This window comes from Triplophysa rosa, linkage group LG4 (genome assembly GCF_024868665.1).
Source record: "Triplophysa rosa linkage group LG4, Trosa_1v2, whole genome shotgun sequence".
Classification (NCBI taxonomy): domain Eukaryota; kingdom Metazoa; phylum Chordata; class Actinopteri; order Cypriniformes; family Nemacheilidae; genus Triplophysa; species Triplophysa rosa.
The window spans coordinates 1593138-1620363 of record NC_079893.1 but is presented as its reverse complement, the minus strand read 5'-3'; the positions used below and the strand labels follow the sequence as shown (position 1 = coordinate 1620363).

Below are 27226 nucleotides of genomic sequence, written 5' to 3'. Positions count from 1 at the left end.
TTATAGACGGTTTCACTGGACGCACACGCCTGTCCCGAAGTTAACTTCCGGTCTGTGCTTGGTTATAATGTAACAATTTCTTTTAAATTTAAGTTCATAGTAATATAAATTAATTTACATTATTACATATACATTACATATTTTAATGTCTATTAATTGTATTTTACCTTTTCTAGTAAATGCAGTGAATACAAATCTTAACGTTGACATGCAATGACATTTCCAGAAAAATGTGCCCGTCCACTCCATGGCAACGGCTCAAGAAGTGCATCACACCGACGTCCACGAAGAAACGATTAACCCAGTCTGATGTGGAAGAACTGGACTGACCTGCACAAAGCCCAGACATGAACAACAGAACACCACCTGTGAACCGGATCCTGTGGTCTGATCCTCACGTATCAAATTCCTTCAGCCACGTTCCATCATCCACTAGAAAAGCATACGGTGAAAGCTGACATAGAGAGGGAATCACACAAACACTTTCAAAATGAACTGTTCAATGTGCCTGGGTGTGCTTAAACTTTTCATCATGTACTGTATATATCATTTGTTTTGTTTTCTACAGACAGTGATCAACAGAAGGAAAGACTCACAGTGGCGACATCCCGCGGGCCTGACATTCCAAGCTGTCTTTCATCAGTGAAACTTGTGCTTCCCGCGACTGTTTCCAGAACAGTGTGTGGTTGACACGCTGTGCTGCGGATGATTCCAGCGGTGTGCAGCGGGGAATCTGAATGCGGCGGGGCCGAGGGGACCGTGTGCTGACTTATCATGTGTGAGATGAGCCCTGTTATGGCACACACAGAAAATATTGATCACTGGCGAGCACAGCGGCGCTAACGCACAGGCACTCCACACCATGGGAATAAAAGTGTGCGGAACCAAAATAAACACATGTGGGCTTTGTGGACGCACCAGGAATGCAGATGTATATATATATTTTTTGAGAAGTGCGTCTATGAGTGTAGGAGAGATGTTCATTATGAGGAGATATGGGCGTCACGTGACCTCGCCCCTGCCATCACTTAACTGTGTAGAGACGCCTGGAGTAAAACCATGTTGAAGGAATTTCACTTCATTCAGCAGGATCACAATTTATTCTTATTTTTCTACTGGATGTTGTGTAATATTAAATGATGTTTGACATTGATGCATTTAGCAGACACTTTCAATGCATCAAAGCTATACATTTATCGTTTTTTTATTAATGGACATCTAAAGGAAATCACAAAGAAAAGCTTGTTTTTGTTTTTGTTTTGGCTTTAGGATGGGCTCCAAACGTAAATTTTGTGAATATTCACCGCCAGGGGCGATTCAAGGTTTTCACTATAGGGGGCTCAGCCTCCAATGAGGATATATACTGTATATGAAAAGCTTGGTTCCAAAATGAGATTAAAAAAAATGTGCATTCCAATTAATATCAGTTAAACTGCAGTTGGTTTGTTTTGATTTAAGCCACAATAACTAACACAATAAAAACACGATAACATAATAAAAATCATGATTTTTGAACATTTTTAAAAACTGAGTATCTCATTTTGGAAACTCTGATTTTTAAATCATGTTTTTTATTAAGTCATCATGTTTCTTTTGTGTTTTATTGTGTTAGTTAGCTGTATTGTTTGACTTATTATGGCTTAATCGAAACCAACCAACCGCAGTTTGATTATTATTAATTGGAACGCGCAATAAAAAAACATGATTTTTGAACAATTTTAAAAACGGAGTCATCTCATTTTGTAACAAAACTCTTCATATATATGTATAGCAACATCTCAAAAAATTTGAAAAAAAGTTAATATTTTTTGTCACTCTTTTCAGAAAGGGAAACCCATATACTATATAGATTCATTACACAGAGTGAAATATTTCAAGCCTTTATTTCTTAAAATTTTGATGATTATGGCTGTGTTTTCTGAAGTCCACAGTCAACGCAGCCATCTACCAGGACATTTTACAGCACTTCATGCTTCCTTCTGCTGACAAGCTTTATGGAGATGCTGATTTCATTATCCAGCAGGACTTGGCACCCGCCCACACTGCCAAAGGTACCAAAAGCTGGTTCAATGAGCATGGTGGTACTGTGCTTGACTGGCCAGCAAACCCGCCTGACCTGAACCCCACAGAGACTCTATGATGAGAGACACCAGACCCAACAATGCAGAAGAGCTGAAGGCCGCTATCACAGTCACCTGGGCTTCCATTACACCTGAGCAGTGCCACAGGCTGATGGCCTCCACGCCACGCCGCATTCATGCAGTAATTCATGCAAAAGGAGTCCCAGCCAAGTATTGAGAGCATGAACATACTTTTTCAGAAGCCTGACATTTCTATTTAAAATATCCTTTTTGTATTGATCTTATGTAATATTCTAATTTTCTGAGACACAGAATTTTGAGTTTACATTATCTATAAGCCATAATCATCAAAATTTCAAGAAATAAAGGCTTCAAATATTTCACTCTATGTGCAATGAATCTATAAAATATGTGGGTATCACTTTCTGAAATGAGTGACAAAAAATATTGACCTTTTTCATGATATTCTAATTTTTTTGAGCTGATGTATATATTGATGTATATATTTTTATTATTATTTACTTATTTATTTATTTATAGCCACTCTCTAATGTTTTTTATAATTTTTAAACATTTGTCTAAGTACCACATACTGTGTATACATTACTAAAATAAATAATTAAGAAAGTGTATGCAGAATAAAGACAAGTTATTGTTATTCAAATGAATATCACATTAATCGATCAATCTGCAACATTTATAATTCAAAGTGACAACAACAGCCACGAATCCATATAACTCATGGAAACACGTTCATTCTGATTAGCACGAGCGCTGTCACTTCTGTGCATGACTGCGTGTTCATCTATCACATCCACAATATGTTTTAAATTAATAATACAAATACTGAAGCATCTGGAAAACGACAAAGAGATTCTAGGTGCACTTTTGTTTCATCAGAACTCAGAACAGTGAATAACACACACAGGCTGAACTACAGTAAGTCTATCTGCCCGACGTCTTTCTGGGGCTGTCAACTCTCTATAACTTAGGCGCAGACAAATCAAACAGCACATCATCATGAATGACACATTTCTGTGCGCTACAATATCATCGTGATCGTTTTCTGGAGTATGCCGTCATTGGTGTGAAGTGTGACGAGGGGTGAACACAGACAAAACTTTTTACAGTGGATGGGAAAGGGTCTTGTATCTTGTATCATATTATGTAAGCTGCATTTATAACAAAGAATGGCAAAGATGCAGATGTCATGTTAATGCGCACACATTTATCCTCTGCTTGTGACGTTCACTCCACTCTGTGTGCGCCACTGTGATCTGAAGAATGCGCAAAAATAAAAAATCTGAAGAATGCGCTAAATAACGCAGCCTGCAGCCGTTTTCATAATAAGAGTATTAAAGAGGACTCTCAAATTCCTGTACAAATTACATAATTACTCACATTTTTTTAGGGGGGCTAAGCTAGAACTTAGGGTGGCTAAAGCCCACCAAAAAAGGGCCTAGCAACGCTACTGTTCACCACTACCCACAAGGTTTCAATATAAATACACATTTTGTGTGTATTTGTGTGTCAATACACAGGTGACTATGAATTGAAAAATATTGTTTTCTGTTTTACAGAGCTGATGTCTGTTTACTTTCTTTCCAAACAACAAACCCTTTCCTTCAAAAATAAAGATATAATTTCATTATAAGTTCATAATGAGATCTTCAGTAATATTGACTTTTGATTGCAGACAAGAAAAATCTGAGCTCAGTTTGACACATTGTTGACATCTCTTCTCAAACTCTCATGACACACACATTTGTCAGATTTCTGACTCTTTTTCTCAGGTGAAATATCTGAGACACACACGAGACTTAAAGTCCCAGTGAAATTAAAAATGACAATTCCTATTTTTTCATGAAATATTGCAGCGTTTATAGTAAATAGTTTATCAATGTGGGTCATTTTCTTTTTAAAATTCATGTATCTCCCTCATAATCTTCAGTTAAAATCTGAAAAAGCACTTCCGTCCTGTAATGACTATCCATCTGAAATGACGTAAATTCGCAGTGAAAATAACTAATTTTCTCCTTTTAAATTCCCTTTCACTTTGAAATGTGTCTGAATACAGAAGTAAAAACGATCGCAACTTCCGGTTCACGGGGACTTTAAGCTAACGTTTCCAGTTGCTCTCCATTGAATCTCATTGATGTCTGGGAGAAAAATTGCTCTTCTGCAATCTTTGTATCTAAAAAGCGGATTCACCTTTCTTAGGCCCGATTCACATTTCGTATTCATATTTCGTATTCGTTATTTTAAATGTAGACGCGCGGCAGGCGCATGCAAATAGGGGGCGACGCGGTCGTGACGTGCATGGGTCGGCGTCCCATCGAGATGGAAATAGTTCAACTTTTCGGAGTGCCACACGTCGCGGGTATTCGAAGAGAGAAAGAGGCGCGGCTCGCGTTTTCCACGAGGTTATAGATGCGAAATGTGAATCGGACCTTATAGTGATGTGAGACTCCAGGCCTACAAACTACTGAGGAACAGACCGATCAGACAGCAGAATGGACAAATCTCCTCTTTCTATCAGTCTTAGATTGAACAGCTTCCTAAATGACACATGGAAAAACTAACCGCCGTCGGTCACTGAACATGCCAGCCTCTTTCTGTATTACCTGACAGTTTGGGCCATAATAACCTGCAAATTGGTGTGGAATCTACACAGAGAATCTATCAAGCGACCGGCCATCGGCTGGCCCCGAACCGTCACATTTCACAGAGGGGATTAGGGACTCGCAGTGGCTCGCCGAGATCATTCCTGCACTGTAGAAGTACAAGGATTGTCCTGCTGCCTCAGCTCAGCTCGGCCTTATGCAACGGCAATTACGGCATCTATTCTGGGAGACGTGACACGCGCTGAAGAAATGTGAAGAGTATAATGAGCAGAAGCTCTCTCACGCGCAGCCTGTCACACAAATGTTTTATTCAGCAATACTACACGCAGTTAGTGAGCAGATGATTAAAAGAAAATTATGAACCATGCTGCTTTAAGGCAGTGAACATTATTAGAAAGAACCGTTCCATACAAACGTGCCGTTTGATGTAAAAAAATAAAATAATGTATATGGTGAAGAAATCTTCCATTTGCACTCCACTTTATTTGACACAACTGAGATTTTACAGAGATCTCATTTGAGATTTTTCCTACTTATGGGTTTGCATGTGTACAGACCCACATGAATGTTGTATACTTCAGTATTTACTATGGTAAATTGTAGTAAAATCAATAGATACTATAGTATTTCTGAACCTCATCATGGTAAAAAAATGAAGTATACAACGGTTAATAAATATCAATTGCCTAGAGTTAATACTACAGAATACTGTAGTGCACAGCAATAAAGTTGAGCAAATTGCTATAATATACAGTATTACAGTATAATAAAAATGTACTATAGTAAAATAATACAGTTAATCCATTTAATATAGTTAATGCTACAGAATATTTTAGTATACATTCTAGTATTTTACAGTATACATTCTAGTATAAAAGTGTAGTAAATTGCCAGTAATTTACTGTAGATTTAATTTACAATTTTGTTTTAAACATAAACTTACCTTGTTCTTATATTTTATTTCATAAAACAAGACTAAATATCTTAGGTCAGTTTTCGTGTTATGTAAATGTATCGTAATTTAAGACGTTTTAAATAGTAAAACTTCTAGTAAAGATTAGAAGATTAGATAGATAGTAAAGATTAGAGTAAAATTGAACTCAAATTGAAAACGGTACTAATAGGAAAGTAGTATTAAGCAGTAATTAAATCTACAGTAAGTTACTGGCAAACCTGCTAAAAGATTACAGCAAAGTTTGACAGCGTATAGGTAAAACTACAGAATATTACTGTAGTGGAATACAAAGTGTAGTGAACACTGTAGTACAGTATTAGAACTGACCACAGTTTAATATGGTAAATGTTAAAATGTACTAAACTATTTGTCATTTGAGGATGTAAATGGGGCTAATACGTTGTTCTTGTAATACTATGAAATCGAAGCAATTACAACAGAACCGCGTCATTTTTTTTTTATAATGCTGATATTCAACATAACGATAAGAACAATCATATAATTTAGAATCACAACCTTTGAGGCTGCTTTAAGTAACAACATATACAAATAACATAGCTGTTAAAATATAATACTTAAACCAACATTGTGCCATAAAAGAAAACTGAGGTGTCAAGATAAACCTACAAGATACACATCATATTCATATGCATGCACCCTGGGAACGAAACACATGATGTTATAGCGCTGAGAGCATCATGATCTAGTTGAAATAATAAGGAATATTAAATACACAAAGGTCTAATGCATTTACATTTCTTCACCGGGTATTTTCCTCAGAGCATTCCTTCAGACATGTATATGTGATATTCTCCAATACTAATGTACAGATCGTGTGTGTGTGTGTTATGATTTAGGTGGTCAGGGAAATGTAAAAAACGTAACAGAGAAAAAGGACAACATTTTGTATCGGGTGTGTGTGTTATTAAATGCAGATCAGTTGTTTAGTTAATCTTGTAAATGGAAGACGCTCAGTTTGATGTATAACGCTGTTTCCTGAATGAGGATTATTAATGAAACGAGGAATACATGTGAAAGCAGCTGATTAATATGCGTGATATATTCTGGACAGCAGGGTAATGCACTTCTCATCTCATTTAATGTTATTTTTGAGGCTGAAGAGATCAGTTTTTAATGCATAACTACTGTCAAAACAAAACATCCTGCTATGAATGTCCAAAAAAATTTTTTTTGAAATATATATATATATATATATATATGTATATTTACAAATAAGTTTAGTTTAAAAAAAGTTTGCTATATGAAGGAAGTTTTAGTAGCTCAGAATACTGACAAATTTAATATCATTGACACAGAATTGAAATATATGGCATCAAAACAAATCTCTTCAGATCATAGAAACAATACTGACATTACAATTTCTCTTGATTTATTAATTTACTGGATAATCTTAAACAGCAATGATTAACCCAAATGAAAGGTCAATGTATGTCTGACCATCAAATCAGTGATATTATTATTTCCCCCCATTAAACCACATAAAACTGAAATGTAAAATGTTAGGCCTACAATCAGAATGAAAGGAACAATATGACCAAAACCTTATTTTGCTTGCTAAGAAGTTCACAACCACCTAGAAAACACCGAAACACCCATGCAACCAATTAACAACGGCAATGCAAACATTCAGAACACCCTAGCGATGTGATTTTTAAAAACACTTAGATCATCTTAGCAACTGCAAAATAACTTCATAGCAACCATCCAAATTCTGTCCTAATACAAGTCCACAAACAGCGAAATCGCCAGTGTTAAAAAGGTCAAATTAACTCTCACAGTGTATATATAATCCAGAGAGTAAATTTGACCTTTTTTAACTCGATTTGACGCGATTTTACTAGAAGTACTGTTTTATAGCATGAAACAGAACTTTACTGTATTTTGAGAACATTTCTTTAAACATCGACAGAAGCAGAAAGAATACTGTACACGAAGTGAAGAGTTTAGTTCCAAAATGAGAATTCAAAAATCATGTTTTTTATTATGTTATCATGTTTTTATTGTTTCATTGTGTTAGTTAGCAGTATTTTTGGAGTTATTATGGCGTACATCAAAACCAACAAACTGCAGTTTGATTGATATTAATTGGAATGCACAATAAAAAACATGATTTTTGAATTCTCATTTTGGAACCAAACTCTTCGACTGTTTTTCAGTCGACAGTGATAACTGTTTGCTTTGATTCGACTGCACAATTTCCCAAAAGAACTCGGCAGGTAAAATTACATTACAATGTCACAATTAGCGCTACTACAGAAGACATTAAATGGGTGTCAGCAATAGGGGCGGGGAAGAACCCAGATGCAGGCAGCAGTGGTGAGGTGTTAACAAAAAATGCTTATTTTACACAAAACAAAACAAAAACACACAATGGGGTGACAATACACTATAAACAAAAGGCTTTCAAAGGATAAAAAAAACTTCCCACAAAGGGGCAAAACGAGAACTACAAATCATAAACAAAACCAAACTCACGAAACGAGCAAGTTAGGGCAAGACAAGGCAGGAAACAGAGAACTTCACGAATGTTTAACAGCATACAGGAAACAATGAACCGCCACAGAACAGGAAAAACAGAAGCTTTAAATAGGGGAATACAAACAAGGGATGATAACACAGGGAGGGTGACGGGCAGGTGACAAGGATCAAACACTAAGGAGAAGCTAAAGAGGAAAGAGAGGGCGGAAAAAGAAACGCGACACCGGAGAGAGAGGGGATGTGGAAGGCCCACAGGGACAAAACGTCTCTCCCCACATATAACAAGGGATCCTGCCGTGATTCTGCCACAAGATCAAGAAAGACATGACAAGATGAGGCAGAACCAGGACAATTGGTTACAACCTGTGGAAAAAATGCACCTATATTGGATTTGATAAAAAAAATTCTCTCACAAGAATAAAAGACTATATAGTACGGTTCCAATTAGACATATGCCCGGTTAACCGAAAATATATATCACGTGATTTATGCACAACTTGTGAGTGAAGTACGGTAAAATTCTGCTGCATCTGAAAGCCAGAGGGCGCTGTCGTGCAGAAACTCCAAATACGCACTGCAGAAGAAGACCATAACAAAAGTAGTTCTAGGGACATGTTTTTATCACCGATCCTCAATCCTCCTCAGGTATTTTTATGATGATAAAGTAAATTTATAATGATCATGTTTGACGGGTGTTGCTTTTTCAAATGCACATTATAAGCGACTCAAACTCGCACTGCTTTTAGATCGAGCAGCATTTCCTACTGATCCCAGAGCCGTGCTTCACGGACAAGCTACGCATCAATAAAATAAGCGATACCTTGCATTATCGCAGCCAGCTCGGTTTCAGCAGGATTTAGTGGTAACCGAGATTAACCGGACACATGTCTAGTTCCAATATATAAATGTAAATAGTAATACAGTTTACTATAGTATTTTACCATGTTGATTGTCAGTGAATCCATCTTAATTATTACTGCAAATTATTGCAAAATAATTATTACTATTCAAAAATGTAACATATTTTCTGATAACTTTACTATAACTTTACTAAAGTCCTATTATTTCATCAAATTATTTTTTTATGTTTTTATTCAAGTTTATCTCAATTTCTTCTTAATTTTATGTTCAGTTTTCATTTTAATATTGCTTCTTTTTTAAGCTTTTTTGCTAATGTGCTTTTTATAAATTTGTTGTTACATTTTATTTATTTCAGTTTTAGTTTTAATTCAGTATTTATTTTCAGTATTTGCAGTGTTTTCAATAGTAGTTCTTCAAGTTAAATTCTCATTATAAAACTTATTTTCATCGCACAGTAACGTTTGCGTGTGTCAGATTTTCAAAATGAGGCTCAAAGCAACACCTCTGAGTTTCCCACAATGCACCCGTGGCAGTTAATTCTGACGTTTCTTATCTCTGTCTGTGCTCTTCTCCGTCCTCCCATGAGCTGTCAGGTATTACTGACTGGCACAGCGAGGTACTGCCAAAGCTTTACCGACACATAAGGGTTCAACCTCCTACACAGCACGTCTAATGAAGGGTCCGTGTGTGCCGCCAGCGATCCATCAACAGTTGTTAGCTAGTCAAGATGATGATTAAATCATTAGCGATTCTGGTGGAATACGGCACATCTCACCCCCGTAGCAACCGCAGCAGAGTTAACAATCGGGATGAAGCTGCAATAAAAGATGCTTTTACTGAATTAATAAATGCCATTGTGTTGGGCGGCTCTGTTCAGAAGACCTTCTCTATCCACAAAGTCACAGACGTATGGCCAATACGAGCCTGGCGCGGAAGCAAAGGACACAACATAAACTGTGAAGACACCTTGAAGCTGACAGCTACAGTCAGAGGCTGATAATGAGATGATGCTTTGAGGTCACTATTGTATTTGTGTGTTTATGGAATGAAGACAGATGTGTTAATATGCACATGTTCCTGTGTCTCAATTGGTGAAGTATTGCATTAGTCAGGGCTGGGCAAAAATACATCAAAATCTTTTAAGTGCATCAAAATAAACTACAAAATACAGCGGCCACACCATGTATCAAAATAAACTACTGTATTTTTATATTTTAAAAATACTACAAAATACTTTTACAAAGAAGCGTGAAATTTCTTCACAAACCCTCCATCAACTGGTCAATTTGATCTATCCCTTCACAGTTACACTGATTCTGTGGATTAAGTAAGCAATGTTTGATAGCAAAAGCTTTTCACTGCCCAAGTCATGCATTAAATCTGACATATGCAACCAGTTAACAGATCAAATATTCACATATGCCTGGCTGTGATCTCCCAGATGAAGGTTAGTTTTAAAGTTACATAAAGTTTAATGTTTTACAGTTTGCAAATGACTTGTAATTGTATCCTAATTTAGTTACTTGGTGTTTGGTAACAAAGGGCCTTCTGTGCATTAGCAACACTGACTCAATGATGACAAACAAGTCATTCATAAGAAGACAACTGATGGCACCTGACTGTATTCATAGCAACTAGTTTCTCATTCATTAATCATTTGATTTTCAATCATAAATAATAATCAACACATACTAATATATTATGTGACAGGCAGCTGACATGCAATGGTATGCAAAATCATGCTCCTATTAAACAGCAACTTGAATAAAGGTACAATATTCAACAAGCATATTTATTCAGCAAATATTATGTATCAATCATTGTAGCAAAACATTTTTAAATGTAGCCAGAAATATTATCAAGAAGTATCAACAGAACTTATTAATACAATTCCAACCATACAACAGAGAATACAACAGAGCAGGTATTCCAAAACATTTAACAAAGGTCTAACAGAAACAAATTCAACTTATGTGTGAATGTGGGTGAGAGAGGAAGTTTGTCATTGTGTGTGTGTAGCCTGTGGACAACATTGCAGAATCTCTTTAGCTATCTAGCTGATGCCTTTAAGCACAACAAGTTTTTCAAAAAGTGTAGCATTTACTGTATGCTTCTTTGATGGGGCCGGTTGATTAGTCCAGAAAAGGAAAATAAACGCTCCACTGGAGCTGAGGATGGGATGATCGTGTTAAACCTAAATTATAAAAGTATAGCAATTCATGCAATAGATAGATAGAAATCTTGCAGCCTGCACGTTTCCTATCTTGACCACCTAATTCTTCCAATTATATGTTCCGCTCTCAACACAGCTCCGGGCAAACCACCGAGTAGGCACCAATCAGAGGCCGCATTTTTATGATGTCATCACGTAGACTTCTAACAAAGTATTTTGCAGTATTTTGAAACTACAAAAATACAAACACTGAAGTATTTTGATACAAAATACGAAGTCATTTTCATCAATCCAATCAAATACAAATGACAAAACACTATTTTGTATTTAAAATACGTTTTTTAAAAACATGTATCATAAATACTGCCCAGCCCTGGCATTAGTAACACAAAGCTTGTGGGCGGATTTTGATTTTTTGAACTCAAAAAAATTCAAGAACTCAGAGCATCACACTGTAAGTTCCTCTCGTAGGCTTTCTCTCCGGGCGCCCGACTTCCTGTTCGACTGGAAATCGAACAATATTTAAAAACTGCCATGTCACCTCACGAGCAAATGTTTGAACGTCCTCGCGGTTTTGTGTACAGCTGGTCTAGCGTAATATTAATGGTGCTGGAACGTAGCACAAAATGAAATTTACATTAAGTAATAAATCAAAGGTCCTAGTAAACGCGAGACAGCTGGCAGCAGGTGCGAACAATCTGCCAGAACCTACAGTAATGTCATAAAGACGTGTGACTAATGACACGTACACCAGCATGATAACTACAGCATATACATGTAATCGGGGACAGCGAATACCTGGAACATGGATCAAATCAATCAAACATCCGATTTCCCTCAAAAGCCTTCTTTATGGATTTCGCTGTAAGCATGTGAAGCGAAACATGCGTTCGACTGTTTTTACTTAAGCATCGTAGCAGATTATTCATAAGGAGAAAAAAGTAAATAGTGCAGATGTTATGTTACATTTACACTCATATAAACTGCATTTACATTCCTCTGTCCTGCCTACAGCTATATCAATATTAACAACACAGAATAAAATAATAAAACACGACAAACTGAGACGAGCTTGTGATGGCTGCTTCGTTTTCTAACTGCAGTTGATGAAATCAAAAAGTGTTGCTTGGTTGTTGCTACAATGTTTTAAGTGGCTGCTAAGGTTGTTGCTATGCAGGTGCATAAGTGTTGAAAGTGGTTGTTAGGGTATTGTTTTGCAGTTGCTAAAATGTTTTCAGTTTTAATAGGCTGTTGATGTGTAGTTGCTGAAACATAAGTTCTTGCTAAGGTGTTGCTATGCAGTTGCTAAAATGTCCCAAAGTGGTTGCTAAGATGTTGCTATGCTATTCATAAAATGTCATGTTGATAGGGTGTTGGTTTGGGGTTGTTAAATTGTTGTAAGTGGTTGGTAAGGTGTTGCCATGCAGTTGATCAAATGTTGTAATGTATTACAGGGTGTTCAGTTGCTAAATGTTGTATATGGTTGTTAGGGTATTGTTTTGCAGTTGCTAAAATGTTTTCAGTTTTAATAGGCTGTTGATGTGTAGTTGCTGAAACATAAGTTCTTGCTAAGGTGTTGCTATGCAGTTGCTAAAATGTCCCAAAGTGGTTGCTAAGATGTTGCTATGCTATTCATAAAACTTAATGTCGATAAGGTGTTGGTTTGCAGTTGTTAAAATGTTGTAAGTGGTTGCTAAGGTGTTGCCATGCAGTTGATCAAATGTTTATAGGGTGTTCAGTTTCTAAAATGTTGTATGTGGTTGCTAAAGTGTTGTTACGCAGCTAAAAAATGTTGTAAGTTGTTGCTAAGGTGTTGCTATGCAGTTAATACAATTGTATAATGGTTTCTGAAGTGTTGCTTTGCAGTTGCTAGAATGTTTTAAGTGGTTGGTAAGGTGTTGCTATGCAGTTGATCAAATGTTTTATAGGGTGTTCAGTTGCTAAAATGTTGTATGTGGTTGCTAAAGTGTTGCTGAGCAGCTAAAACATTGTAAGTGATTGCTAAGGTGTTCCTATGGAGTTGATAACATTTTGTAATGGTTGCTGAAGTGTTGCTTTGTTGTTGCTACAATGTTATAAGTGGCTGCTAAGGTTGTTGCTATGCAAGTGCTTAAGTGTTGAAAGTGGTTGCTAGGGTATTGTTTTGCAGTTGCTAAAATGTTGTCATTTTTAATAGGCTGTTGATTTGTAGTTGCTGAAATGTAAGGTCTTGCTAAGGTGTTGCTCGATCAGAGCCTCTACTACATTAACTGGTTTTAAAACATGTATATGCACAATTTAGAATCTTTTAGACTGTAAATCGTATTATATTGTATTGTCATTGTGTTAAATGTCTGTACTAGAAGCTTCCAACACCAAAGAAAATTCCTTGTGTGTGCAAGCGCACTTGGCAATAAAGCTCTTCTGATTCTGATTCTGATTCTGAAAACATCTATTAAGACATTCCTATTTTCTCATGCTTATTTACAGTATAAGTAGTTTATTTTTTATTGGTATTAGGGGTTGTAGTTTGTGTTTTAGCATTTCTTTTTATGAAGTTTAATTTCATTTCTGTTTATAGTTTAACTACTCACTGGACATGACTTGTTATTTTTATGTATGTTGTTACTATTGCTATGTGAAGCACTTCGGTCAACACTCGTGTTGTTTTAAGGCGCTATACAAATAAACTTGACCTTGACCTTGCTATGCAGTTGCTAAAATGTCCCAAAGTGGTTGCTAAGATGTTGCTATGCCGTTCATAAAACTTAATGTCGATAAGGTGTTGGTTTACAGTTGTTAAAATGTTGTAAGTGGTTGCTAAGGTGTTGCCATGCAGTTGATCAAATGTTTATAGGGTGTTCAGTTTCTAAAATGTTGAACGTGGTTGCTAAGGTGTTGCTGTGCAGTTGATAAAATGTTGTAATGGTTGCTGAAGTGTTGCTTTGCAGTTGCTAGAATGTTGTAAGTGGTTTCTAAGGTGTTGCTATGCAGATAAAAACGTTGTAAGTGGTTGCTAAGGTGTTGCTATGCAGTTGCTAAAATGTTGTAATGTTTGTTAGGGTGTTGAATTGCAGTTGCTAAAGTGTTTTATGCTGTTGATAAAATGTTGTAATGTTGATAGGGTGTTGATCTGTAGATGCTAAAATAGTGGGAGTGGTTGCTAGAATGTTGCTTTGCAGTTGCTAAGGTGTTCTAAGTGCACTACTATATGATAAAGTCCAATAATCCAATCTTCACTGATATTTAAGTCTCTATAAAAGGCAAGAGGCAATATTAAGAGTTATTAGTCTTATATATCACAGCTAATGACAACAAGAAGGAAACACAGTCTACAGTACACATCTGCTAAAAACTATTAAAAGTAATTTCAAGTATATCTAATAATACCACAACTTTATATCATATATGCCATGAGACCACGACGAAAGCATTAAAGCTGGCTAATGTGACCCCTTCTATCCCTTCATCATTTACAGACTCTCAAATGAGCTTCATCGTCTTCAAATCCATCGCCCGAGTCCACACGGCTTTCCCTGCACTCCATAAAACCGCCTTTTTCCATCTTTGATTTATCCCTGATGTGTGGCGTTCATTAGCACCAATCACTGAAGCTCGTCAAAAAAGCAAAGCTAAAGTGATTTCGATAATGACTCACGAGATGGATCAATGTGACGCATGGGGAGGCTGGCAGGCATGACAAATAAAACTTCCCTGGCTTGAGACGGGACTTACGCAACCGCTTCGCTGAAAACTTTAATGGAAGCTCTGGATTTGGCTACAACTTCATAAAGAGTCCAATTAGATGGGGCGCCACTGACACGGCTACTTGATGTGTGTTTTTTCCGAGCTAGTTTGAATTAATTGAAACCCTAATTACGGTGCTTGGGACACCAGCGGTGAAGGTTTTTTTTTTATTGTTGCAGACTCTCTGTAGGCGCTTGAACAATTTCCTCACCTCTCATGCATACTGTTCTCTTATAGCATTCATGAATTCTGCGTATTTTGACTTGTTACTCAAGACAGCGGTTGTCTTCTCATTGGCATCCCCCAAAGGTCCCTATTAGGTGAGCTCACAGGGTTAGCTGGGACAGATCAGCGCTGGTAGACGAATAGCGAAATGGCTGTAATTACATTACACGATGAAGCGTGTCCCGAGGGAAACACTACTGTCTGTTTTAGCCGTGTATGAAGACTACTCTCCACATACTCACCCAAACAACTCCAGCACTGAACTGAGACACTGGTCATTACTTTGGTCGGCAAAGCCATTACAGGAGCTCGTAGCAGAAACGTCTAAGAGTCACATTCTGAATTCAGTTAACTCATCTCATCACTTTCTCTTTGATTTCCAATCCCTTTCACTTGGTCTTTCCTTGCATCCATGCATACACATTCATATTTTTCATTCAAATGTGTACGGATTCTCTTTACAGGCATCATTTCATGTTGATGGAATGGTTTCAGTTATTGTTGCTGCTTGATGACAAATCTTGCTTGAGGCAACGCGATGCTTTGTGGCGTTTAAGAAGGTCTGATTTCATTGGAACCCATGCTATTTATCCTACAGTATGTACACGAGTGATGCATGTGGTTTTCATGCGCTCGGTCAATCTGGGTTCATATGTTGTGTTGTGATTCGCTCATTAATGCATTTGGCACTTGTGATGAAATACATGAGAGTGAGGAGCAGTGAGTCAGAAAGGCTGGTTATCATTAGTTTATAGCCTCATGTGAGGGAGTTCTATTTTAACCGCTATCTGTGAGGATGAGCAAGTCATAAACGGGTCATACTGTGACTTTATCCAGTAAGTTACTAGTTTTACATGACAACCTGAACAGCTGTTAGAGGGAATGGCTGTTTTTTACTTCTGTTTCGGAACCTACGCCGCAGGGAACGCGCCGGTTTTCGTTTATACTTGTTTATACTGCGCTGTTATGTTTTTCCTATACATTTAGAACAACAAATTATTGAAAAGGGCCAAATGAAATAGTGAGGAATCTGCCATTGTTATGTTGTGCTGATGATGCTTGGAAATGATAAACAATTCATTCCCGCCATCAGGTGTGATTGGCAAGAAAATTGTAAAAATGTAACAATTTTAACAAGTTAATGATATTATTAAAAAGTAAATAAAAAAATAAAATATAATTTTAGGGTAGACATTTTTTTTCAGTAACACAGCCATCACTTTTCCACTCTTTGGGAAGAGTATATATTTTAAATGGGAAAAAAGTACCATCATAGATAAATGACTTAATATCCGTCAGCTGCAGGAAAGTGTTTGTTCTCTTTATAGCCTACATTCAGAGACTGGACCGATGGCCTATAACTGCCTGTCTTGGCTGGTGGACAAGTGTATAGGGGATACTGTAGGTGTGTTTCACTTCCACTTCAAAAGAAAGAAAGAACGACAGACTACTTAGGCCACAGTAGGGATTGACAAAATCGTATTATCAGGTGCAGTGGTTTTTTTAACAGCCCAGAAGCATTTGAACAAAGAAAGTGAATAATGTAGAAATGAAACACTGCTTCTTCACTGTATGAAATAAATAAGCACACCGATTTAAACTAGAGAAACAAAACTTCCTTAGTCAAGAGCAGTTTATGATTTTGTATTTTGTTGTTTTATTAACATTGACGACAAAAACAGCAGCAGTCAATACGTAAGGGATAATGTAATGCAGCCATAAAATAAGCCCCGACAGTGTGATCAGGACACGACAATAACAACATACAGTATATCCCACTGTTTACTTTCACTTAAGAAATAACGCACTGCTTTCATGTGTTTTTCAAAATGTTTTACACAACCTTGTATTTCACAGTAACTTACAGTATAGAAGACGCGATAGAGAACTTGCTTGTAGCCTTGCGCTGCATGAGAACTGGCGTCTACATGTGTGCGCACATCGAGTGAGAAATCGATAGAAAGTTTAAATGGGCAAGTGTTATAAAACGCGTAAAAAATAATAATCTTTCGTGCTGACAAACAATGGCAATGACTGTAAAAGAGATACACGGGGACATGCGTCACGCTGCATGTTAGGACAGGTGCGCGCAGCCAAGACTCAAGTAGACTGCTGCGTATATGCTTTTCGAAACACTCTTTCAGTAGTCTGATGTTACGTGCGTCGAAGTTGGTGACACGTTACAGTTATGGAGACCCCACCTCCAAGCCTGAGGCTACTGCCTGCTCTGCCTATAGGTGGCGCTGGCCCTGGTGATTGGTCAAGCACTTACCTTACAACAATTGATGATGGTTTTACTACAAATGAAACCAAAACCAAAAGGTTTTGGGACAGTAACCATACTCGAACCGTGGCATTTGTAGTAAAACTGTGCACGAACGGAAATGAAACTGCCCAAAAAGTTACTACAGTTTTGTGAAACCATCGTACATTTTTGTTAAGGTTTTGCTAGTCTAGGCTATTATCACCTTCTGATAATACACATAGCAAGTCAAAAAAAGTTTCTTTCAACAGACATACAGTACATGCATGTACAGTAATGTATCTTTGGTGTCCGTGTGGCAGTTTCAATATAGCTAGCCCTGTAGTTTTTCCACCGGGCTGCCAAATGCATAAATGTAAATGTGATATAATCCTAAGAAATTGGTAAGTCTATTACACACTAATTGTCAAGCGTCTAATGTTCTCTCTTTGGCACAGTATTGTGTATATAACACATGACATATGCATGACCATATTGATGAAACTTTCCCAAGCTCAGCATCTACACTCACTTTTCCAACATACGTCACCCCGTATGGAAGAAAGTTTTACAGTATAGCTTAAACTTCTTTTAAAAGCATTTCTGTGATCTACATTTAAAACACAACACGAGAAGAGACTTTTGTTCAGGCGCCCGCTGTTGAAACATGTTGTGGTCTGTCGTGTTTGCTCTGGGTTTAATGAAATGCTCTTATCGTGGGCATTGCCTACAGAGATCTAGGAAGAGACACGAGATGATCGGGGAACACGATAGCAGTGATTCGTAAGGCGGCGCTGAGAAATATAAATCTCTGCCCATTTATCTTCTTGCATCATTGAGCGTGGCGGCGTCTCCAGCTGTGACTGTAATTATCTGTGTGCATGCGCTCATATTGAAAACACTTTAAAGTCATGCACACTGTGGACTTGACGATCTTGTTTGGTGTCGTTCACGAGTAAAGCTGCTTTGATTCTCTGTGTGTGTGTGTGGACTTGTTATATCCCGGTGGGGACCTAAACCTGAATACACAACAACTCATGGGGACTCGTGTCACCGGGGCACGTCAAAAGCTTATAAATCATACAGAACGTTATTTTTTGAAAAGTTTTCTATGACCTTTAGGTTTAGGGGATGAAATATACAGTTTGTACAGACTGGGTTGATTTTTCTATATGAAGCAGGAATTCCTTATCTTATGAAAAAATATTAAACTATATTACAATTGTATCATTCTAAAAATGCCAAATAAATATATATTTAATACGTAGAAAAAATATATTTTCTTTGGGTAAGTACTGCTTGTGATTCGCTGACATGCTGAAAAGGCTGCAACCTGATTGGTCCGTGCTCCTAAAGCCCTCCCCCACACCTAAGCATGGTATGCAGAAGCAGATCTGTGTAAATTCATCGTTACACATGTTTGTGCTGTTAAAATGAACATTGTATCTATTTTCATTCACAGAAATTACAAATATGAAAGGGTTACATTTTTTAGTTGTTCATTGGTCGTAAAATTCTGGTGTAACAGAATTCATGATGCATTAAAGTGCATTCATTTCTTCTTGCAGGTTAACATGCCTTTTGGACTCACTAAAGTTTAAGGACATCGCTCAAGGACATTGTCTTATGGCCTTAAGGTATTTTTTTCTCATTTTAACTGATTGAATTGTTTTTTTATTTCATTTTAGTTCATTCCAGACTGCTGGTTCAGTTAATACATTCAAATATTCACACCTGAGAGAAAGGACAGCAACGCATACACCTTACAAAACTGCAGCGTCCATCTTTAGAAAAGCTTTTATGAGTACAATAAGAGATTATGACTTTTTTACGATAGCAACTCAACGTCCGCTAACATTTCTCAGATTATTTTCATTGTTCTGATTCTCTACGATATAACTAGCAGTACGAAACACTCCCCTCGTTTATGAGAGACGTTCTTCATTTGATAACTATTGATCCCTCGGGGTAGATAATGTTCTACGACATAATTTCTAATCAACTCTTTGAGCTTTAGGTGGGACAGCAATTCAATACAAGACGATCAGGACATCTAACCTCCGTGTGTTTATCTGTGTTCATTTAATAAGCCTTGTTAAACTAAAAGATCTTTGCCTTTTGTTATTTGTGACACGTCTATTTAAATGTAAAGCTATGAGAGGAAAATATGCTGCATTGTAATGGGACACGGCAAACATAAACACATATAAATGCAAACTAAAATCATTCCACTGTAGTGCACTTACATACTGCATATATATTATTTTACTATAGTAAACTGAAGAAACATTTTTAAATGTTTTGAAATATTTTTTTTATGAATCTTCCTATGGAAAATGTTGAAGTATACTAGAGTATTTATTCTAGTTTCTCAATTAACTATCCTGCAATATACAAAAACAAAGCATAGTAACTATTACAATATATTACAGTATACTACAATTTAATACAGTTTACTATAGTAAATACTATCATATACTACAGTGTACTACAATTTACTATAGTAAATACTACAGTGATTTTTTCAGGTGAGGTCACTTATGATTTGTTTGTCATAGTGGACTTAAAGGGACAGTTCACTTAAAAATTATGCCTTCAAATACTCACCCTCAAGTTTCTGTTCTGTATACATATCTGTATAAATGTCTTTGTTCTGGTGAACACAGAGAAAGATATTTAGAAGAATGCTTGTAACCAAACAGTTCTTGGACCCCCATTGACTCCCAAAGTAGGACAAATTACTCTATAAATGTCTTTGTTGTGTTGACCACAAAATGAGATATTTTGAAGAATGTAGGACAGCAAACAGTTCTGGGCTCTTGTCATTTTTCCTGCTATGGTAGTCAGTGGTGGTCGAGAACTGTTTGGTTACATGTATTCTTCTATCTTCCTGTGTGTTCATCAGGACAAAGACATTTATACAGATTTGGAACAACTCGAGGGTGAGTAAATCATGACAGAATTTCCATTTTTGGGTGAAGTGTCCCTTTAAGGCCAGAGTATTTTATACAGCATGATTTAGAAAAGTCTGTGACAGTTGGGCTGTTCTATGCTGTTGTTGGGTGGGTGAAGACAGACACAGTAAATGTGGCATCACGTCTCAGTGATGCATGTATTTAAACATAAAATGAACATTGCGCACAATCTGTCAGAAACGCATCATAAAATGATGTGTCGGCAAATCAATTCTAATGAGAATTTGGCTCTTTGCTAAAGAAATATTAACTAAACATAATCTGTCACAGAAATGTCACCGTTTTTTTGTCAAGTTTAATTCACAATGAATCAGGCCTGTCATTTACAGCAGACTCCCCTGAGAGTAACACGGCGATGAACTCCAAATTACAGCGGATCATTTTCTTTTTCAATATTTGAACGTCTCTGGGATGCAGATTAACAAAATAACAGAGACAGTGGTACTAACAGAACAATGATTGACGTCTCCCACTGTTTTTGCTCCCACCTGTTTCAATTATGACAGAGTTCTCCTGAGAATGAGCTTCTGCTTAATGACTCGACGGAGATGGAGAACTGAAATACAAACGTACACAACCGACTAGATTTGCTTAAATAAGAATGGTGTGATTATTTCAACAATGCAAAATCAACTGTGAAATGCCGACGGCAAAAAAGTATGCATATATTCAAAGCAATTTCTTTGTAGTCTACTATTTAGTATGCTTAACTACTATACATTATAAATCTAAAACTAAACTTTAAACAACCTTATTAAACATGATTTTTGCGCTCCGATATCTAAAAAATAAGCTAACATCACAAAAATAAACCTCTATGTTAACTTCATCAAATCTTTTAAAATCATTTAAGTCATTTTTTTCTGTGGAACATATTTAAAAAATGATTAAAAATCCAACAGATAATTTCTCTAAACTTTACATCATATCATTTAAGTTTGTTTAGTAAAAAGAAAAAAGCATTTAAATAACAAATTATATTTTTAATATACACTTAATATTTGTGGTGAGTTCTAACAGACATATTTCTCAGATTTCCTTGTTTTTTTTACTTACATTTACTCAACTTAAACAGTATATTTAATTGAAAATTCAGTGTAAATTGTTTCACGTAAAATCGCAGTTATCATTTTTTTGAGTATACCGCAATAGCACTCATGGTGAACAGAGTTTAAACAAGTCCTGTCACTGTTTCTAATGCTCTGTGAAAATAAATCCAAACACAAACCTTGTGTGCTAATAAAAACGGTTTAAACCCTACAGTGTCTACAAAATGACTTCAACACTGTAAGAGCCCTTAATAGACTCCATATACGTGTAAATGAAAAACGCAGGCAGTTAGTCAGTCGCTCTGTGTATAAAACAATAAAGCCTGACATGTGTGACACGCTGCTAACGTAAGCTACATCCGGTCATGCTTTGGATACACAACATTTGCTATACACTTCCACGGTGCATAATGTATACGGCCTGATACTGTGTGAAGTTCAGGCAAACAATGAGGTCTTCTGTAAGGATGAGAACTTGCAGAAATAGCGAAGGACTGCACCGATCGTGACATGCATTAGCTTGCTTTGCTGAACAATTGCTTCCGCAGAACAGAAGTGGGCTTTTTACTTTTGAAAAGCACAAATATTTGGATCAAAGCCGAGCTTTACTTCACAGACAAGACGAAATGTGCCAAGAGAAAGTGGTCTGTGGTTTTAGTACGCAAGGCGAGCCAGCGAATTGAATAAACCCTGGCCATATGTGCCGAGGCTGCTGAGTAGGCAGTGTGATTCCCTGTGTCATTAAGTGTTACCCCTCAGGAACATTCACCATGATTTTACTACAGTAAAATTGTGCTAACATTGTTTTTTTAGTAGACTGATCATCATTTTTATAGCTACGGTTTTACTACAGTTAAACTGTGGTTACTGTATAGCACAACCACGGTTAATTCATGGTTCTCATAGTTTAACTATAGTTACCATGTTTTTTGGTTTTATTTGTAGTAAAATCCTGGCTAATTTTCATAAGGAATAACACTTAATTATAAAGGGAATCACATTCATTTTCTGGCCTGTGACATGTCCTGTGTAAGGCTGTTCCATGATTAATTGCGAGTAATCATAACCACGGGCTAAAGGCTGCGTCAGTGAATCTCTGTCAGACAGCACAGCATCAGTATGAACTTCTCTTTCGTGCTTAAATGAACAAAAACACACAAGATTATGCCTGAAAGCTTGTTTTCTCTAATATTTTCGTAAGCACAGACTTCAAAGTGTTAAATAAAATCTTAAATGAATGCAAAGAGTTGTGAAAATGGGAAAGGGCATCAGATCTGCGTGGAGCGGCAGCTCTTAAAGGGGCGGCGTTCTTAAACCTGCTCTTCATCAAAGAACAAAAGAAAAAAGCAATTCAATGTGTTTAGTAGCTTTAATTCTCTATTTAATTTAGAATTTAGCATGAAAGACTGTAAAGTGTTTGAGAACTTCATTCAACTTATGTATATTTCCTACCTGTGAACGGCTATAATTCATGTTAAAATAAATAAAAAAGAATAAATTTAATAGAGACATCAGTTGCAGTACTAATATCATTATGTTGTCTTTCATTCATAAAATGATGTTGTTAAAAAAATCTGTTGTTTCTACATTAATTTGGAGATTAAATGTGAAATTATTAGAATGTAAAAGTATATTTAAAAACATTAATGTTATGTGCGATTAATCGTGGTTAATCACAGAAAAAAATCTGATTAATCAGACACATTGACAGCACTAGTTTACATAATATATGTATGGGTAATGTACATATTCATTTTGTATTTACAAACAAATACACACACATAAAATCATGTAAATTATAAAGTACACAGACATATAGTATATTATGTAACCACAAACTTTTTTCTGGATGTGATTAATCGCGATTAATCGTTGAACAGCACTAGTCATGATCAGATTTTTGTCAGGAAAAGTATGTTTTCCAAGCCACTAGAGACACCAAAATAAATTGTAAACAAATTTGTTGAGTGTCCAGACATAACACAATAGACAAAATGAATGAAGGGAGTTTGGGGCGGAGCTACCTCTGAGATTGACCAATGGCAGGGCCCCCGTGTTAGAATCTTTTTTAAAAACATCCATTAAGGATCCGCCCAAGTGTAAAATGCAGATGTATGGTGTCATTTATATTTAGATGCCCTCAAACGTTAAACTCTGCTCTCCCAGAACATTAATCCAAATGGATTATAAATCAGATTTGATAGTAATGTACCTGTCTGCCACACGGAGCCAAAGTTAGTAATCTGACCGATGAAGCCGCACTACAGCGAGTGACTGTCAACACTGCCTCTCCAACTCATTAACTCAAATGAAATCACATTTGCGGACGAAAATAAATTACGCTGCCTCCATCTCTCCGCATGCGAACCCGACGGTGAAATGTGCATGGCTAATTGTTGCACTTGAAAGCACTCTGCGTAGGAAACTCACGGCCGTCTCACGGATACTGACACAACTTTTCTGTCTCCCTCTCTAACTACTGTAACCGTCTGTCTCTAGTTCTCCAATTCAAATTAACACACATTTGATTGATAACACGGTCGAAGTTAAGGCCGTTAAAGGTCCCATTCCCCGCGATCCCATTTTTCAACCTTTAGTTAGTGTGTAATGTTGCTGTTAGAGCATAAACAATACCTGCAAAATGATAAAGCTCAAAGTTCAGTGCCAAGCGAGATATTGTCTTTAACAGAATTTGCTTTTCAGGGACAACAGAGAACGGCTGGATCGGACTACAGCCCTCTACTTCCCGGGTACATGATGTCACTATTCCGAGTGCTTTTAATAACCTCCGCCCAAAGGAATACGCCAAAAAAAGGGGCGAGACCTTCCTTAGAGAAGAGGAAGAGCCGCTGGAGTAGTGTTCGGTTATCAGAGATAGTAAAAATTTGACTGAGCTGCGCGCTAAACTACTTTCACTTTCATCACAGTCCTCCAGCTGGTCATAAGAGTTCAGCGACACACATTCTAAGAGAACCAACGGTCGAATAACAGCTTCATGACTTTAACATCGGCTGTGAAAGCTGTTCTGTATAACACACTGATATTGTGTGTGCGTGTGCGCATACCTCTAAAACACTTCTATCAAACGTCCTTTTAAGTCCTGCTTGCAAATGTCTCCTAGTCAATCTGCTTGTTTTATTATCCAACTAGGGTCCAATATAAAAAGGCAAAACTAACGCTTCTGTTATTAGTGTTAATTAATATAACCTGTCTGACGGCATTTGGTCCGGTGTCATTTCCCTCGCCATAGTAGGAAAAAAATTGCAATCTCTAACAAAGATTGACGTTTGCACATGCACTAGCAGACCTCCGTTCGATCATTCCGCATGTTTTTAACTGATAAAGTGAAGTTGATGACATTGTTACTGTTTATTGCTAAAAGCCAAAGTTTATGAATACACGTGCACTGAGAGGGGACCGACCAATCACAACAGCCTGAGAAGCTGAATGCGCGCTGATATGGTATGGGTGGGACATCTTCACACACACTCTCTTGAGCGGGGAACCAATTACGACAGACCTGGTCAGCTTTACCAATCAGAGCGTTTCGGATAGAGGGACTTTATATAGACCGGAAGAAATCCAGTCATTTGTTAGAAGAGGGACAGCAATGAACAATAGACTTGAAATATGTGAAATATAAAGCGTTTTTTGAAATTAGAAACAAGAACATCCATTGTTAAACACCCAAAAACCATAATCAAAGCTTCAAAAACATCAAAAGAATGGCTCCTTTAAGGTCGTCAGTCCAAAAGTGACCCGGAATAAACTAAACTGAAAGTGACTATTAGATTTTGGGCATTTGTGAAATCCAGCGTAATGGCAAACATAATAACACAAATGATTTTGAATAACATTTCAATTGTGACTTTAAAGGTGCAACCAGTATATATATTTTTTCTATTTAAGATACACGTCTATGGGTAGTTGATAAACAAATGTATCCTATGGTGTGACAGCAAAAATGTATATAAAAGTATATACAGTATACTATATATATATACATGTATTTATATATTTTTCTAAATTCTCTCTCTCTCTCTCTCTCTCTCTCTCTCTCTCTCTCTATATATATATTTATATATGTTATATTAATAATATTGAATGATTTTATTTTATAATGGTATAATTATTAATATTTTAATAGAACATTTTATATTTTTATTTGTTTTATACTAATAATATAAAATAATATATCATTAACTGTTTGCTGTATACACCACAGGACACATGTACAGTATATTTGTTAACTTCTTAAATATATTTTATGTGGCTATTCACATTTCCTGAAGAGCGTTGTTTAGCTTTTTAACAACATCTTTAAAACCCTTTCATTTGTAAGTTGCTTCAGATAAAAGTGTCTGCTAAATGAATACATGTGTATAAGAAACTCACAGAAAATGTTAGTTTGACATCATGTGAAAATGTAAAATAACTTGCAACTTTGTTTCAAACAAAGATGGTGACAGAGAGGAAAAACGAAGATTGACTGCATCTTTAAATGGTTTCTAAGTTACATCAGACCTGTAGTGTGGTGCACGTTAGAAGAATAAGTCAAATAAAACAAATGTAAGGGTATCATGTTTGATATGATAAATCTACACACAGCAGTCGTTTCATTCATGAATGTAAAGGGTCATACACGTTTGTTTTAATGTATTTACAGGCTTTCTCATTAAAATACCCTTCACTGGCGCCCTTCCCTTCTCGCGCCATTTGTGCAAGAGAAGCCTCAAATCACACAGATTCACTGTTCATCTGTTGTTACTTTTCTATGCAATCTTATCATTTTCACTCAGCAGTAAGTTCCTCCTTCACATATCCAGCCATGTTAATATCATACTTAGAGATGTGCTCTTTTCACCTGGAACAGTACACACACACACACACACACACACACACACACACACACACACACTCCACAAAAAGCAGTTGCGTTGGGTACCATTAGCAGAAATCCTTCAAGATTCAGTGTGACATCATTTCTTCATATGCTGTCAGCTCCAGTGACCGGATGCTGAAATAAAACATATGAATCAAAGCGCCGCAAGAAGATGGATGGACTTCAGTGAAGGTGTGTTTCATTACCTGTCCTCCAGTGACCTGTGTGGAGGAGATCCACCTCATTAAAACCTGCGTCTCTAGACCTCATGTTCAAAGATAATGAAGAGCTTTTCATAAAACTGAGCTCAGGGACGTGTCCTAAAACCCAGCATCGTAGGGCACACTCTTTTTTTCTTCGATTCCTCAGCAGGGTCACATTTTAAAGCATGGGTCCTTGATGGAAAAGACCATCCCAGAATACACTGCACTGACACTGTAGTTACGCAGCTAGTTGCCAGTAACTTACTGTAGATTTATATTTATCTAATTTATTGGCAAGAGTTTGTTCAAAGATAAATGAACATTAAACATTAACAAGTCTTTATCTTTACAGGAAAAAAAGTATAAAATAGCAGCCTCATGCAAAGCATTGTGTGCTGCAGTTTGCGTTTGAACATCAAAACCAGATCATGAATAAAAGCACAAACAAAACGTTGGTGAACGAGTCGAGCCGTCTGCTGCATTTAGGGAGCGGAGCTCATAAGAGTCGGCATCATCTCACTGATTTAGCACAACTTTATCAGGAGGAAGTTTATTAGACAGCCGGATAAAAACTTGATAAAAGAGAGATTCGCATAACCTTTATCCAATCGCCCGCTGCAAAAATCTGCTCTCACATCCCTGAGACTCAAACTTCCAGCAGCCAGCTGTTCTTCTTCTCCTGCCAAGAGCTCTGTTCTTCTCCACATCTGTCCGCTGAATGAAGAGTCATA

The 27226-nt window shown here is 36.8% G+C and overlaps 1 long non-coding RNA gene across 1 annotated transcript; it reads right to left on the bottom strand.

The window, feature by feature from the left end:
* Nucleotides 1–605: 605 nt before the first annotated feature.
* On the bottom strand, nt 606–27226 carry LOC130553717 (uncharacterized). The gene is made up of 3 exons (XR_008962888.1): nt 27094–27226; nt 26356–26427; nt 606–790 (listed from the first exon to the last, which is right to left on the bottom strand). It is a non-coding gene; the product is annotated as an uncharacterized LOC130553717 (long non-coding RNA).